The sequence below is a fragment of the Vipera berus genome, assembly GCF_964194415.1.
Source record: "Vipera berus genome assembly, chromosome: 1".
Lineage (NCBI taxonomy): Eukaryota > Metazoa > Chordata > Lepidosauria > Squamata > Viperidae > Vipera > Vipera berus.
Window position 1 is genome coordinate 238,176,014 of NC_138202.1, and position 13,982 is coordinate 238,189,995.

Sequence of the window (13,982 nt, forward strand, 5' to 3'; positions counted from 1 at the left end):
CCTTCCCCCTTCTCTTTGGTGAAACTCCAGCTGACTCCTCTTCCCAAGGCTGCATCTTCTTTCTCTCTCCCTCTCCCGCCAAACTTGCCTGCTTTTATAGCCTCCCGTCTCTCCCCTCCTCCTCCTTTCTCTTCCAGGTGTGCCGGAAGTGCTGATCCTGGGGCCTTTGTCTAGCCCCAGCAGCCTTGCAACTCCTGCAGGGCTCTCTCAAGGCAAGTCCTGCACTACGCCGCTTTAGCTCTTCCCCCCCCCCCCGCATGTCCTGCGCTGCACTATACCACCAACGTTTGCCCAGTGGGGCGGATAAAAAGACAAGGCAGGCTGCATCCAGCCTGCGGGCTGTAGTTGGAGGACCCCTGCACTAAAGCAACAGAATATGCACAATAGAAGCATCAGTTGACATTATTGACATCTGTTGACATTGTTACCTCGTGCTATGAATCTACATAAATGAATATTGTGATTGAAGTATATTGATTATTTGCCCTTTCAAAACAGCTTACATGCCTTTCACATTTTTTTTTTTCAACAGAAGTCTTAACAGGTACTTTGCCAGTGTTACATAAAGCTACGTCCTATCTTTCCTCCATGACATGTTCAAGTAGGTAAAACAGAGACATACACAACAGCATCCTTCCAAAACAAGCACAAGCAGTTGGGGGAACATTTTGCCATTTCCTTTCAGTCCTTCTGGCAGGTGGGCCATGTAGCCTTATGCTCCACAGTCTCCACAGTTCACTTGAATGGCATTTTTTATTATTATTGATCATCGCACAGTCAGCCAGATGTTCAGACTGGATTTGGCATTCTTGTCTACCTACCGAGTCCTTACCAAGGACCTGGGATAGGCAGATGTGGATGTTGGATGGTATCACAGATATTGTCGCAGGATGGAAGCAGTTCCTAGTAAGGCCGCCTTTTGCAATTGACTAATGGCGAATTTGTCAATGCCAATACTGTTCAAGTAGTGCTCCAGTTGTTTTGGGATTGCACCTAAGGTGCCTAATCCCAAAACAACTGGATGATGATGATGATGATGATATTATTATTATTATTATTATTATTATTATTATTATTATTATTATTATTATTATTATTATTATTATTATTATTATTTTGCAAAAGGTGTAAAACAGACACATTAAACCTTTCAAGATTTGAAAATTTCCTCTATGTTCATGTTCAGGACATCACTGACCATGCTCCTGAAGCTCTTAGAAACCGTTTTCAAATTACACCAGGAAGAAGACAGCCCATTTCGCAATCAGGAGTGTTTTCCTGCCCTGCAAAGAATATCGTAGGCGGTTGGACTTTTCAGGACAGAAGGACTTTTCAGGGTAAAAGACTGCTGGGTGGAAAATGATTAACAAAAATATTTTATTGTCTGCCACATGCTTACTCCTGGTGCAGGGATACTAGCTGGATGTCACCGAGAACCTATTTGGAATGAGGAAATACGTATTTTCCTTGTTTCAAGAAAATTTCTTGTTCTTGTAAACATCCATTCTTAAAATTTGATCCTTCTACAAGACCATACCTTGCCTGCAGATACCATTAGGTATAAATCTAATGGTACTATTGTTAGGCAGAGAAATAATGTATCACAGACATTTAGTGAAATTTCTTAAGATTTGCTAATTGAATAGGTAAATGAATTCTTACAGATTTCCTGAGATGGAAAAAAGCAAGGGATAGAAAATTATTCAAATTACTAGTCTAGTGTTAACAGTCTTCTTCAAAGTTTTTTTTTCCTTGCCAACACATGGGGGGCAGTATGCACCCGAACATGCTTTATTGCTAGCACAAGCAATAGTAGAGCTGAATTAATGTGTTCTTTTTTTTTTTTACTCTTTCTTTGGACAGCATTAGCTGCCAAAAGCTTTTTTAGTATCCTTTTGATTTATTTATATTCCTGCCAGTTCATGTTAGGCTCCACTGAATAAATGAAAACTAATTTTAAGCTTGCTTTTGTTAAAGGAAAAGGAAAGGTGCTCAGATGTAGAAATCATTTTACGAACTCTGCAAATGTTATTTTAAGCTTCTGGAGAATCTGACACTTTATGATTTCTTAAAGAGGTCTCTGAGTACAAAGACATAATAGGAGACATAATACACCCACACAGAGAGACACACACACACAAAAAGGACACCCACAGGGAGGAGAGTATAAGTCTTGGAAATGCTGCCAACACACTGATCAACGGATGAGAGTAGACTTGGCTTCCAATGTCTAGGATGCTCTTCCTGGATGGCAGAGCCTGCATTATTCCCAAAAAGTGGAGGGCAAGAAAAGAGAAGGAAGGTTTGCTTGGCCTGATCAGACCACCAGAACGAAATCCCACAAGAAACTCTTATTTTTCTGGCAATCAAATAAACCTAATTGCTGGAATGCAACCCCCATCCCGGTCCCCACCCTGGCTAGCCCCAGTGAAGTGACAAGGAAATAAGCAAGTCACTGAAGACTGAGTTAAAAATAAACATGGGTGCAGCCAAGAGAAGTAGTTAACTTTAATCATCTCTGGAAGGATCCTTTGGGCTCTTTTCCTTATACCCACGTCACACCTCAAGAATGAAGTAGGCCTGGCCTACTGTCGGCATCTTGTCCCAAATAATCCTATGAAAACTTGAAGAAAATGAAATGCCTAAAGTGAAACTTCAGAGTTGAAAGGGCAAGCTTTAGAGGTTGTCTCTGGTTTTAGAGCGGCCATATAAATATTCATTACTTCTGTGGTGACTGGAAAACTGCCATCTGAGGGGGAGGCATTGTTTTAAGCTTGTCTTTCTGTTCCTGGACAAAGAGATCCCAAAATCCCTTTCTCCACAATGACTGAGGAATGTGCATATCAGCTGTGTAGTCACCGAAAGGGTCACATGCCAAGATGGAAAGGAAATAAACTTGTTCAGGGTTGCTTGGAACAACACAGGAAATACTGGACTGAGCAGTCGGGATTGATCACCCTCCTGGCTGTCCTGTACTACAGGATTAACCACCTACTTGGATCTGCTTCCCTTTTTTCTCTCTCTCTCCAGTAAATATTTACACTGCATTTTATGTATTGTTTTTATACTTTTTTTTCTGTAGCCTGCCCGGAGTCACTTCTTGTGAGCGGCCACATAAATTTGTTTAGTAAATAAATAAAAGTATTTGACAATTCTTTCCTAACTCTTACAGAGGTAAATGGGAAGGCCTACCTGTCATGCTGAACGGAAAAACGAGCAAGAAATGGTAGTGGAGAGCATTCACTCAAACAACTCCCCCCCCCCCGATAGTTTAGGGAACAAAGAAATGGCCTCTGAAATAGTCAGCAAACATGATGCCTAACTAATGTATTTACTAATATATTTTGTGATTTTAAGTCACAAGAACTAGCCAAGTGCTACGTAGCTATATCTACAATATCTATTAAGGGAAGAAACTAGAAAGATTGTGCTCTGTAGCTGCCTGCAGATTCTAAGCGTCTGATCCGTAGATGCTGCTCACAGTTTATGTTTATTGCCTGTTTCCTCCATTTCAATCTTTTCCAAAAATTCCGAAGAAAGGCATTTATAATTTAATATATAATTTAAATTTGTTTGATCATATACCAGATAAGCATTTGTCAGGTGCTTCGGTGTGTCATATTGATAGTCCTTGACTTACGACCAGTTGCTTAGAGACTGTTTGAAGTTACCACAGACTCTGCCCCTCCCCCCAAAAGCAAAACAAAACACGTTTTGCCAGTTTCCAGCATTTGCTTCCATTTTTGGTAAAGACTGCCCATTGGATAAAGTGGATTTCCTCAATTACCATGGCGTTTGCTTAATGACTGCTGTAAAAAAAATTTCATAAAATCCGTTTTGGTTGTGTGATGTCCCACTTAACGTTCACAATGACTTAGGACTGTAATTCCAGGGTCAATAATCATCATAAGTCTCATAAGGACGACCTGTGCTTAGAATAGTAGCGTATATTGTTTCTGTTAATCTATCTTTGGAGGCCAACCAATAGCACTGCAAACATTAAGTTTTGCTTCTCAGTTTTCAAAATGCTACTATTCTGTACCCTTGATCCAAGTCTAGGTTACTGTATGCTGCAATATATACAATATATGCTACAATATATAAGTGAACAGTTACTCTTAAATCACAGGTTTGAGATCTAACCACAAATATGGATTCGCTGGTAATCTGATAAAATAAGGGCATGGTGGACAAAATTAACTTATTTTTTAATTAACATCTCAGCCCATCACTACATCTCACCAAAGTATTCTCAGGCAGAAACATTTACATTGTGTTTTATTTGGCAATTTTGTGCCATTTGGTTCTTTTCAAGTTAAAAAAAAATCCCAGAGATGCCTTTTGGAGGAATCATATGATGCCTATGGGCGTTTTGTTGATTATCTTTGACTTACTTGACACTTCTAAAACTTTTAATGAAGTTGAGCTGCACATAACAGATCAGCATTTTCAACTTTTCCTAGCAGCTTTCATTACCTTCCTGTAGTCACTCAAAAGGAAGCATTTACTTGAACAGCCACTTTTAGTAGCGTTTCCCCTAATTTCATGTCTTCCAAAAGTATAGGCACAATTCCCAGAATCTCCAGGTGATATGCCCAATGCTGGGAATTCAACATATCTGGTAACAAGAAATTTGAGATATTTGATGATCCCCAAGAAGCCAGAGATTATACAGGATGTATCAAAAGTTAAAACTTTTGGAGCACTGCGTATAGCATCAGATTTAGATAATACAACCTATACTGACTGCACTGAGCAAAGGGCAGATCTTTCCAAAGAATCTTGGATTAATTAAACTGGCATTTTAGGATATAAAAGGAGGCATGAGAGCCAGTCTGGTATAGTGGTTAGTTTCACATTAAAACCTAGGAGTTTTAAAGTGAGTTCTAGTTCCGCCTTAAGCACAAAGCCAGCTGGGTGTCCTTGGCCAGTCATTTCTCAGCCCTAGAAAGAAAGCAGTGACAAACCATTTTGTGAAAATCTTGCCAAGAGAACTGCAGAATGTATCTATCAGGTGTCAAAACTGACTTAAGGACAGTTTTGGCACAAACATTTGAAAAGGAGCCACAGGTTCATAAATCTGAAATATGCTTTGAGAACATTTATTTTTCCCCCTTCATAATGATTGGAGTTATGGTGACTGCAGTAAACTGGTGCCAGAAGGAGCTTCATAGCAGTTTCTTTCTTTTAAATAGAATTGGCCAGTTTAGGGAATTGTTGACTCTGCTTGCACTTTCCCCCACCTGGTTTCCTTTTGTCATTTCTCCTAAATTTCAGCCTTCACTCTCCCCAATAAAATCTTACTTTAGAAAGATTTTTCCCATGTGCATGTAGTTCCAATATGTACCATATTGCTTAGAGATAATGTAAGTAAAAGTGGTGTTAAAACAATCACCAAACATTTTTTTCCATTTCCACCAAGGGAAAGAGTTTTCAACTGAGAAAGGATAATGTTTTTGATGGTGTTATTTTTCCCCACATGAAACCACCTGCAGGAAAAAAAAAATTTCAAACTGGCTATGCATAGTGCTGGTGACCTCTTGTTTCTCTCATAACTCAAAGACATATGTTTATGGAATGTAACATAAACACAAATTACAACATATAAGTTGATGTGTTACTCTCAAGCGTATTACTAAATAATGAATCTCACGCCTTAAAATCTACCTGAAGCATTAACTGCCCTTGGAATAAAACAATGACACTAAAATAATAAAGTACTCCGGAATATTTGGAAACTGGTACAAAATGTGGCAGCATGGGTACTAAATGGTGCCAGCTGCATGACATACTGTATGTGACACTACTACTCTGTGAGCTGCACTGGCTGCTGGTGTGTTTTAAAGTGCAATTCAAGGGGGTGGTTGTTACCTTTAAAACCCTACAAGGGGGAGGGTCTTCAAACTTGGCCCTTTTATGTCTTGTGGACTTCAACTCCCAGAATTCCTCAGCCAGGTATGCTGGCTGAGGAATTCTGGGAGTTGAAGTCCACAAGTCATAAAAGGGTCAAGTTTGAAGACCCCTGGCTTAGCACATATAAAATCTTTATATTCTTGTTGGGTGCATTTTATGATAAGTACAAGTAAGGATGGATCCAAATTACTGCCTTCCTGAAGTTCAGTGAAACTTTACAGCCCATATGCACAGAACAAAGTTTCCTCCAAGGTGTAGACAAAAAGAGAAACTTAAATAACTTTCCTGAGAAAGTTAGTTAACAGTTCAGTTTTTAGCAAAACGTGTTTCAGAATTATTTATTTGCTGTGGAAATCAAACAAGGTCACTAATACTTTTCAACTGTGTTGTTTTTGAACTTTTATACTGGTACTGGTTTGGCCTCTTGGATATTCATCATTCATCATCATCCAGAGTTTTGACTTGCAAGAAGATGTTCTTTCTCTGCTGCAGCCCCTGCCTTATGGAATATTCTCTTTTTGGAGATTAGAATGGCCCCAAACCTGTTGGCCTTTTGCAAAGCTTTAAGAACCTGATTATGTGCCCAAGTCCTGGGCTTGGAATATGTGAAGAACCCCTTTTATTTGGCTTTACTATTAGTTGGTTAATCATCATTGCTACTGTTTGTACTTATTTACTTTGAGTATGTTTTTATTGTCTTAATCAGGGCTTTTTTTCTCATAGAACGCTCAGAACGAAGTTCCGGCACCTTTTTTGGATGGAACCTTGTAGGGTAGGCAAGGCAGGTTGTATGACATGTATGAGTTCCGGCACCTTTTTCTTTTACAAAAAAAGCACTGGTCTTAATGTTTTTTAGATTGTGTTATAATTTCAGAACTGTAAGCCACCCAGTCATTTGGTTGAATTGAACAGCTATGGATGAATAAATACATAATATATCATGACCCTGGTCCCCACAAAACAGGATGTAGAGAAACTTTTAGGCTAAACAGAACGAGTAAATTTCAAGACCATTATTAGAGTGGGTGTTACTGTATCCCATACCTTAGCCACCTTTAGAGATTAGGAAAGAATATGTTAATTTTAGCAAAGGTTTGTGTGCTCCCATTTATTTTCAGATCAGCTGGGATTAATATTCAATTTAATAATGTGTTCTCATGATACATCATCCCACCGTTTATTTACCTGTTTAATCAGTTGACTGCATTAAACAAATTAGGAGAGAGTGTTGCATTCTGTTCAACACTGTAGAAAGAAGAAATATAGGTAATAAAAATGGTCTCCAGGGTTTTGGGTGCACTGTAGTATTTGTATTTTTTACACTGTTTTTATTTAGACTTATATGTATTATGTTTGTATTATTTGTATTTGAATAAAATAAAAATAGTTTTTTTTAAAAAAAACCTGTAGAAATTGACCAGCCTAAGTCTGTACATCTCTTGGAGGCTCCCAATTTGCCCGTCACGTTTAAGTTTGGCTGGGATCCCGTTGGATTACGGCCTCTCTCGCACTAGGAGTCGTGCCTCGTTTCCCTAATTTTTGCAGTAACAATTTCCTGTAGTTCTTCCAGTACGATACACAGAAACCCCTGGATCAAGAGGAATCTTCGCCATCCAACAAGCTGCTTTCATAGACTTCTCCCAAACCGAAGGAAGCCAAAGCAAGCCGACTTCTTCTCAACATTTCTCGCCCGTCTTTTTAAGGGATATAACCATGATGGTTGCATTATGATTACGACCATGACTTATCACTTGTTGCTTTTATGTACACTTGAGAGCCTCTGCAGCGGAGACAAATTCCTTGTGTGTCCGATCAGACTTAACCAATAAAGAATTCTAATTCTGTTACGATGTAACTTAGTATTTATTGCACGCTTTGGGGGGGGGGACAAAAGGGAACGGAGCTGTGGAGGAATGCCCGCGCGGCTCAGCCGGCTTACATCCATTTCTTCTCCACGATTAAACTATCTGAAGCGCGGTCTGTTCTGACCTAGGATGCCTGTAGAAGTCCTGCACAAAAGGGGGGAAATGGAGCGGAAAGTCTTGCACTCCGTTGGAGCTCAGGCGGCGTCTCAGAAGTCATAAATCACAGGGCTGGAAGGGACCTTGGAGGTCTTCTAGTCCACCCTCTCCCCCTCCCAAGGCAGGAGTCTTTATAACCAGGCCGGCCAAACGAAGGCCCAATCTTTTCTCGAAAACGAGAATGAAAATCTTTAGGAGCGGGAGAGGGATTTCAACCAGGGGGTCTTCAAACTTGGCCCTTTTATGACTTGTGGACTTCAACTCCCAGAATTCCTCAGCCAGTGTGCATGGCTAAAGAATCCTGGGAGTTGAAGTCCACCAGTCATAAAAGGGCCAAGTTTGAAGACCCCCTAAAAACCTTGCAAACGCTCCTTTTTTCTTATCCTGGGAGCAAGGCCGACGGTACCAAGCGACTGCGCATGCTCTGCCCGGCAACCATCGCATGCTTTTCCCCCCACCCACCCTCTTCTTCCAGCGTTTGCATTTATCCAGAGTTTTGCACTGCGCGCGCAGTTTCCATCAGCGGTCCAACCACCAGATTTAAGGGGGGGGGAAAAACGGCGGGGGGGGGCGGGTGGAGTGCTAAACTTCACTCCTTTGACTGCGCATGCCCAGAAATCCTGAGCAGGACTAAAACCAGCCGCGGCTTCTCTCGGTGCTTCCCTCTCCCTCGGGGCTTTTCCCCTTCCCCCCTCCCTCCCTCCCTCCCTCCCTGGCTTCCGTGAGGTCAGAGGAGACTCCGCCCAATGCAAGCCGGCCTCTGCTCTGAAGACGGCGAGGGCGGAGCTAAGAGAAACCTCCGAGCCGCGCAGCGCTGGAGTTGAGGCGGCATCAGCTGAGGACGGAGCGACGGTCGCGGCAGGTAAACTTTTGGGGCAGGCGGCGAGCCGAGTTGGAGCCGCAGCCGGAACTCTCGGCCCCTCCTCTCCCTTGTCCCGGCTTGGTCGGCCGGCCGGCGCGGCTTGTCTTTCCTCCCGCTGCCCTCTTTTACATCCCGACTTTTTTTGCCCGCCTCTTTCCCGGCCGACGCGTTTCACCCGGTCTCTTTGCTTGCTTGGTTCTTTTCTGGAGTTTCTTCGGATCTTTTTCCTGGATGCTTCTTTCCCCCCCCCCTCTCCCTCCCTCGATATTTCCCCGGGAATTCTGGTTTGAGGTTTCGACAGGTGGAGGTGGGGATGCCCCGAAGAGTTTCAGGAGGTCTTCCCCAAAAAAAGCTTCGGAAAAGTTTCTGTTCGCTTTTAGTCGCGGCACTCTTCAGAATAAGAAGAGACTGAAGTCTCTACTTATCCTGAAGAGACTGGGCAACCGCTTGTCTGAAAAGATATAAGCTCTCCTGCTTGAGCAGGGGGTTGGACTAGAAGACCTTCAAGGTCCCTTCCAATTCTATTCTGATTCATGATTCAAAGGATCCGCTGGAAAGGGGCATTCACCTTCAAAAGCATTTGTAGCCAGCATATTATTATTTTTTTATACTCGAAGGTGTGGATGCATTTTATTTGTTGGCCCTCGAGGTGTGTTGGGTAAATACTGTAAAATAATGCTTTTTTATTCTCTTGTCTTCAATCTTCCCCAATGTGGTGCACTTCAGATATGTACAGTTCCTGTCTCTATTAAACATTTTGGCTGGGGGTGATGGAAGTTGCAGTTCAACATATATGGGAAATATCAGGTTGAAGGAAACTGACGCACATGGGTATATGAATCCAATATATGATTATAGAAGCCAAGGGTGTCAATTATTGAAAAATAATGACTCACCTTTAGCTTTTAAATGGAGTATTTGTTCAGGGTAGGGAAGTAATTGGGCTGGGAGAGGCTGTAAAACTTGTTTTTTAACCCAGAGAAAAAGTTGAAGTTCTCTTTTGAAAAATAATTTTCAATTTTTCCCTCAGTTGCTTCCTTGGAGTAATAAGGTAAGGGAGACATTTAAGACAGAAGAAGGATCTAATCCTCCCAACTAACTGGTATTTGTAATTGAGGTGGAGAGTTTTTTAAAAAAATGTTTTGTCATATGGCTGTGTCCAGGATTAGGTCCTTCTTAAGTTTAAACTCTTGCAAAATATTAAAAACAGTTTCAGGGTGAGGAGCCAGAGTTATTCAAAGGTTATTTCTTCATAGGGATAGTAACTCACCTATTTATTCCATAAACCAACATACCACTTGAGAACAAATTCAGAATGTGATGATTAGTGTGTAACCTGGGTTGCTGGTGTTAGAAGAAAAATCCTGAGCCTTGACCAGAGCAGACAAAGAAAAAGGAAGAGGAAATGCTTTGGGATTTATTGCAGTCAGGGAAAAGATAGACTTTCTTATCTTGTGCCAGTAGAGCACCAACTTTCTCAAGATATTTAGAAATAGATGTGCTTGCATTGAATGAATGGTGCTTTCCCCCCACTTTGCTTAATATTGTCTCATCTGCTGGAATTAAAAGGCAAGTGTCACGTTTCCTTGTAGACTATGTTCTAAGATGTGATTGACAGAATAAACTTGGCAGTTTAGGGATGACATGGCTCCACACAGAGCAGCTTTCGCTGTTGGGATGGGGAGTTACAGCTTGCCTGGTGTTTTTTGAACATCAGAAGAGATGACTTTGTCAGCTCTGTCACAGGAAGAAGGGTGGAATCCAAATGCGAATAGAATGTATGTTGTTGTTTAGGAAATTGTTCATCTGAATACCAGGCTCACTTGAGCATATTCATCTCTAAGTTTGATCTGTTAAGGTGAAAATATCCCATGCATGCATACATACATACATTTGCATACTTCTGTGTCTGTTCTCTTTTGTGTATAGGAGATAAAATAGCTTGACCAGATATTTTGATGACCTGAGGGATTTAATTAATTACTCCCCATCAAAGGAGTAATTTGTAATATACTGAATATCATATCAAGAACTTTCTCCTTTGAAGGTCTTCATGAGTGGAGTGGAGAGGAGATTTGATGCATGGGAGAATGCTTCAAAACAAAATGGGCTACTCTGACTCCAATTTGGTGTTGATATATCAAGACATAAACTTGGCTTTAGCATCATGTATGATTCTGTATGAATCCAGTCAGTTATGACTTATTGTTGAAGCAATACAATTAATAATTTAATACAATTAAATTTTAATGTCATGTGTTAACCACACCCTGCCTGCATAGCTATTGATCGATAAGCCAGTGTATTTTGAAGGTACTAGTTTGGGAAAGGCTGAAATATGAGGTCTTTACAGGACAATTGTAATTTGTTGTATAGCACACAGTTGACAAGGTGAGAACCAACTACAGCAGGAAATTCTGTAAGTGTACTTTAAACTGCAAAGATAATTTTGAATTGGATTAATGAAGAAAAAAATAGCTGATAATTATCTTAAATTTGTAACTGTAGTATTTACAATAAAATTAACCAGGTAATTATTTGCAGTTGTTGATATTAACAGTTTAGTCCAGTTTATATAATTCTGATTTCCAAAATTAATGGTATTTTTGTTTGTGCAGTTTTGATTGGCATATAGAAATGGAGCTTCTTAACATATCAGTAAAGTTCTTGTGTTTTCTGTGGCCAGATAACTTTGTTGATGTTGATGTCTCTAAATTCCCTGACCCCCCCCCAAACAAATTTCTTATACCCATCTTATTTAGTTTTGAATTAGGTAATTTAAAAATTATACCAGTAAATAAAATATAAGCGTGAAATGTTGTCTTGGAGCTAAAGAGGTATGAAACCACTTCTGTATCTCTCCAAAGTAACAGGACTGCTTTTTTTGAACATCTGTTATCCACCTTTTCCCTATATTCCATGTCATGTCCTGGGGTAGCTTTCTCTCCAGTGTGATATCTTCCAACTGTGTTGGATGATAATATATTAAATTTATATTCCATTCAACTTTGAATGTAGTATTTGGAAATTCTGGAACTTCCATATGCCTTCCAACTTATATGGAAGGCATCCGATTGGGAAAGGCTGCTTTTTATATTTATAGAAATTCCAAATAACTTTCTCTTGCTGTTTTAGGTGTTTAGAGTAAAACTCTTGTATTCTATATGTATGCACAAGAATCCCAAAAGGCTCTGAATGCAGGGCGGGAGTGGTGTGTGCAAAAAGCACACCTGTTACTGTAAAAAACTTGCATGCAGAATTCTCCCTAGAGATACAGGTCCCAGCAAGCAGGTCCCAGCGGTAAAATGACTCGGAATTGCTTTTCTCTTTTGGACAGAAGAAATAAACAAGCACCACCAAAATGTTGCATTAATAGGTTTAGAAGATGAAATATTGTTCAGTTTTTAAACCACAGCTTCAGCAGCTCATGTCTAAATTTGCAATTCATACACCAGAAAAAAAACAAGGCCATTTCTGAAAAGTGAGATAATTTCTCACACAGCTCATGAAACCATTAAGTTGTAAAATGATCCGTGAACCTGATCTGAAATTCAGGAGAGTACAAAGGTTGACATCTGAATGAAGTCTTCTTGTGCTGCAAGTATAACACATTAACAGCCCTTTGAAAAGTGATACTTTGCTCTCCAATCTACTTTCTGGAACAAAAGATCTTCCAACAGCAGAATACTGTTATAAATTCTTGATGGCTATTTGAACATCTGGTGGATCTCTCTCTCCTCCCCCCCTCCCGTTTTGCAGAATTGCACCATTATTTTGATCACAATTCCTAAAATGGATTTTGAAAAAAAAGGGGTGTGTCTTTATTGGGAAGTTAACCAGTGGAAACAATGGAAGGGATGATAAATGGTTTCAGTTGCTAATTTCTCTCTAGGTTGAGATTAGGGAAGAATATTGTAAACCTATTTTAAGGCATGTATTTTAGTGTTTTAAGACAAAAGAGTTGCTGATTTAATATTCTTGATGTATGAATCCTTTCACAACAGACGCTGTGAAATGGCTTAGTTGTTAGCCTATTGCGTTCTATATTTTAGTTTGTTACATGAAAAACCACAAAACTCTCTTAAGTTGCTGAATATCCAAGAGGCCAAACCAGTACCAGTATAAAAGTTCAAAAACAACACAGTTGAAAAGTATTAGTGACCTTGTTTGATTTCCACAGCAAATAAATAATTCTGAAACACGTTTTGCTAAAAACTGAACTGTTAACTAACTTTCTCAGGAAAGTTATTTAAGTTTTTCTTTTTGTCTACACCTTGGAGGAAACTTTGTTCTGTGCATATTGGCTGTAAAGTTTCACTGAACTTCAGGAAGGCAGTAATTTGGATCCATCGTTACTTGTACTTATCATAAAATGCACCCAACAAGAATATAAAGATTTTATATGTTCTAAGCCAGGGGTCTTCAAACTTGGCCCTTTTATGACTTGTGGACTTCAACTCCCAGAATTCCTCAGCCAGCTTGGAGAGAAAGTTGGATTAGTTTTGGTTTGTAGGATTGTGTAATCCCAGCCGTTGTAGCTTCTTAACAGTGGTTTATGACTTGGCATTTCTGATCTTTTTCAAATGTGCCTTAGTTAGCAAGTTATGGTTAAATAAAGTGGCTTAACAGAAGTGTCACCATGTAAATTGTGCTTAACGCAGAGAGATACCCATTGGAGAGTCTTGCTGCTAACAAATAAGGTGGGGAAAAAGCAGCAAAAAACTTAGGATGTAAGCAGAAACTATTCCAATCTGTAAAAACAGAAGGGCATATCTATGTACCTCCATAACCCTAATCTGAAGTTTGGGAACCAAGCAGAATCAAAATCACTAAGAGAAGCTTTTGCTCAACAACCACAATTGGGACCAGCAACTATGTTGCTAAGCGATACGGTTGTTAAACAAGACATCACATGACCACAACGGATTTACAACCCCACTTCTGCCGTAGGCATTAAGCATGACACTATGTGATCATGACTTTTTTTTTCTGCCAGCTTCTCCACTGACTCTGCTTGTCAGAAGCTAGTTATGAGGCATGGAAATGGTGGTGATGTGACTGTGGAATGGTGTGATGGTTGTGAAGTGCCCGAATCTTAATCACGTGACTGTGGGGATGCTGCAACAGTTCTATGTGTTGCTTGTAAATTGTGAGCTGATTGTAAAGTTACTTTTTTGGTGCTGTCT

General features: G+C 40.1%; 1 protein-coding gene across 4 annotated transcripts in view; it reads left to right on the forward strand.

Annotated features, from left to right (window-relative positions):
• Window positions 1-8,726: 8,726 nt before the first annotated feature.
• MYO6 (myosin VI) overlaps window positions 8,727-13,982 on the forward strand; it is a 121,043-nt gene continuing 115,787 nt past the window's right edge. For all 4 annotated transcript variants that reach the window (XR_014024701.1, XM_081314587.1, XM_081314588.1 and 1 more), the window contains exon 1: window positions 8,727-8,796. The gene's annotated coding sequence lies outside the window, so the exon portion shown is untranslated. The remainder of the gene's footprint in view (window positions 8,797-13,982) is intronic.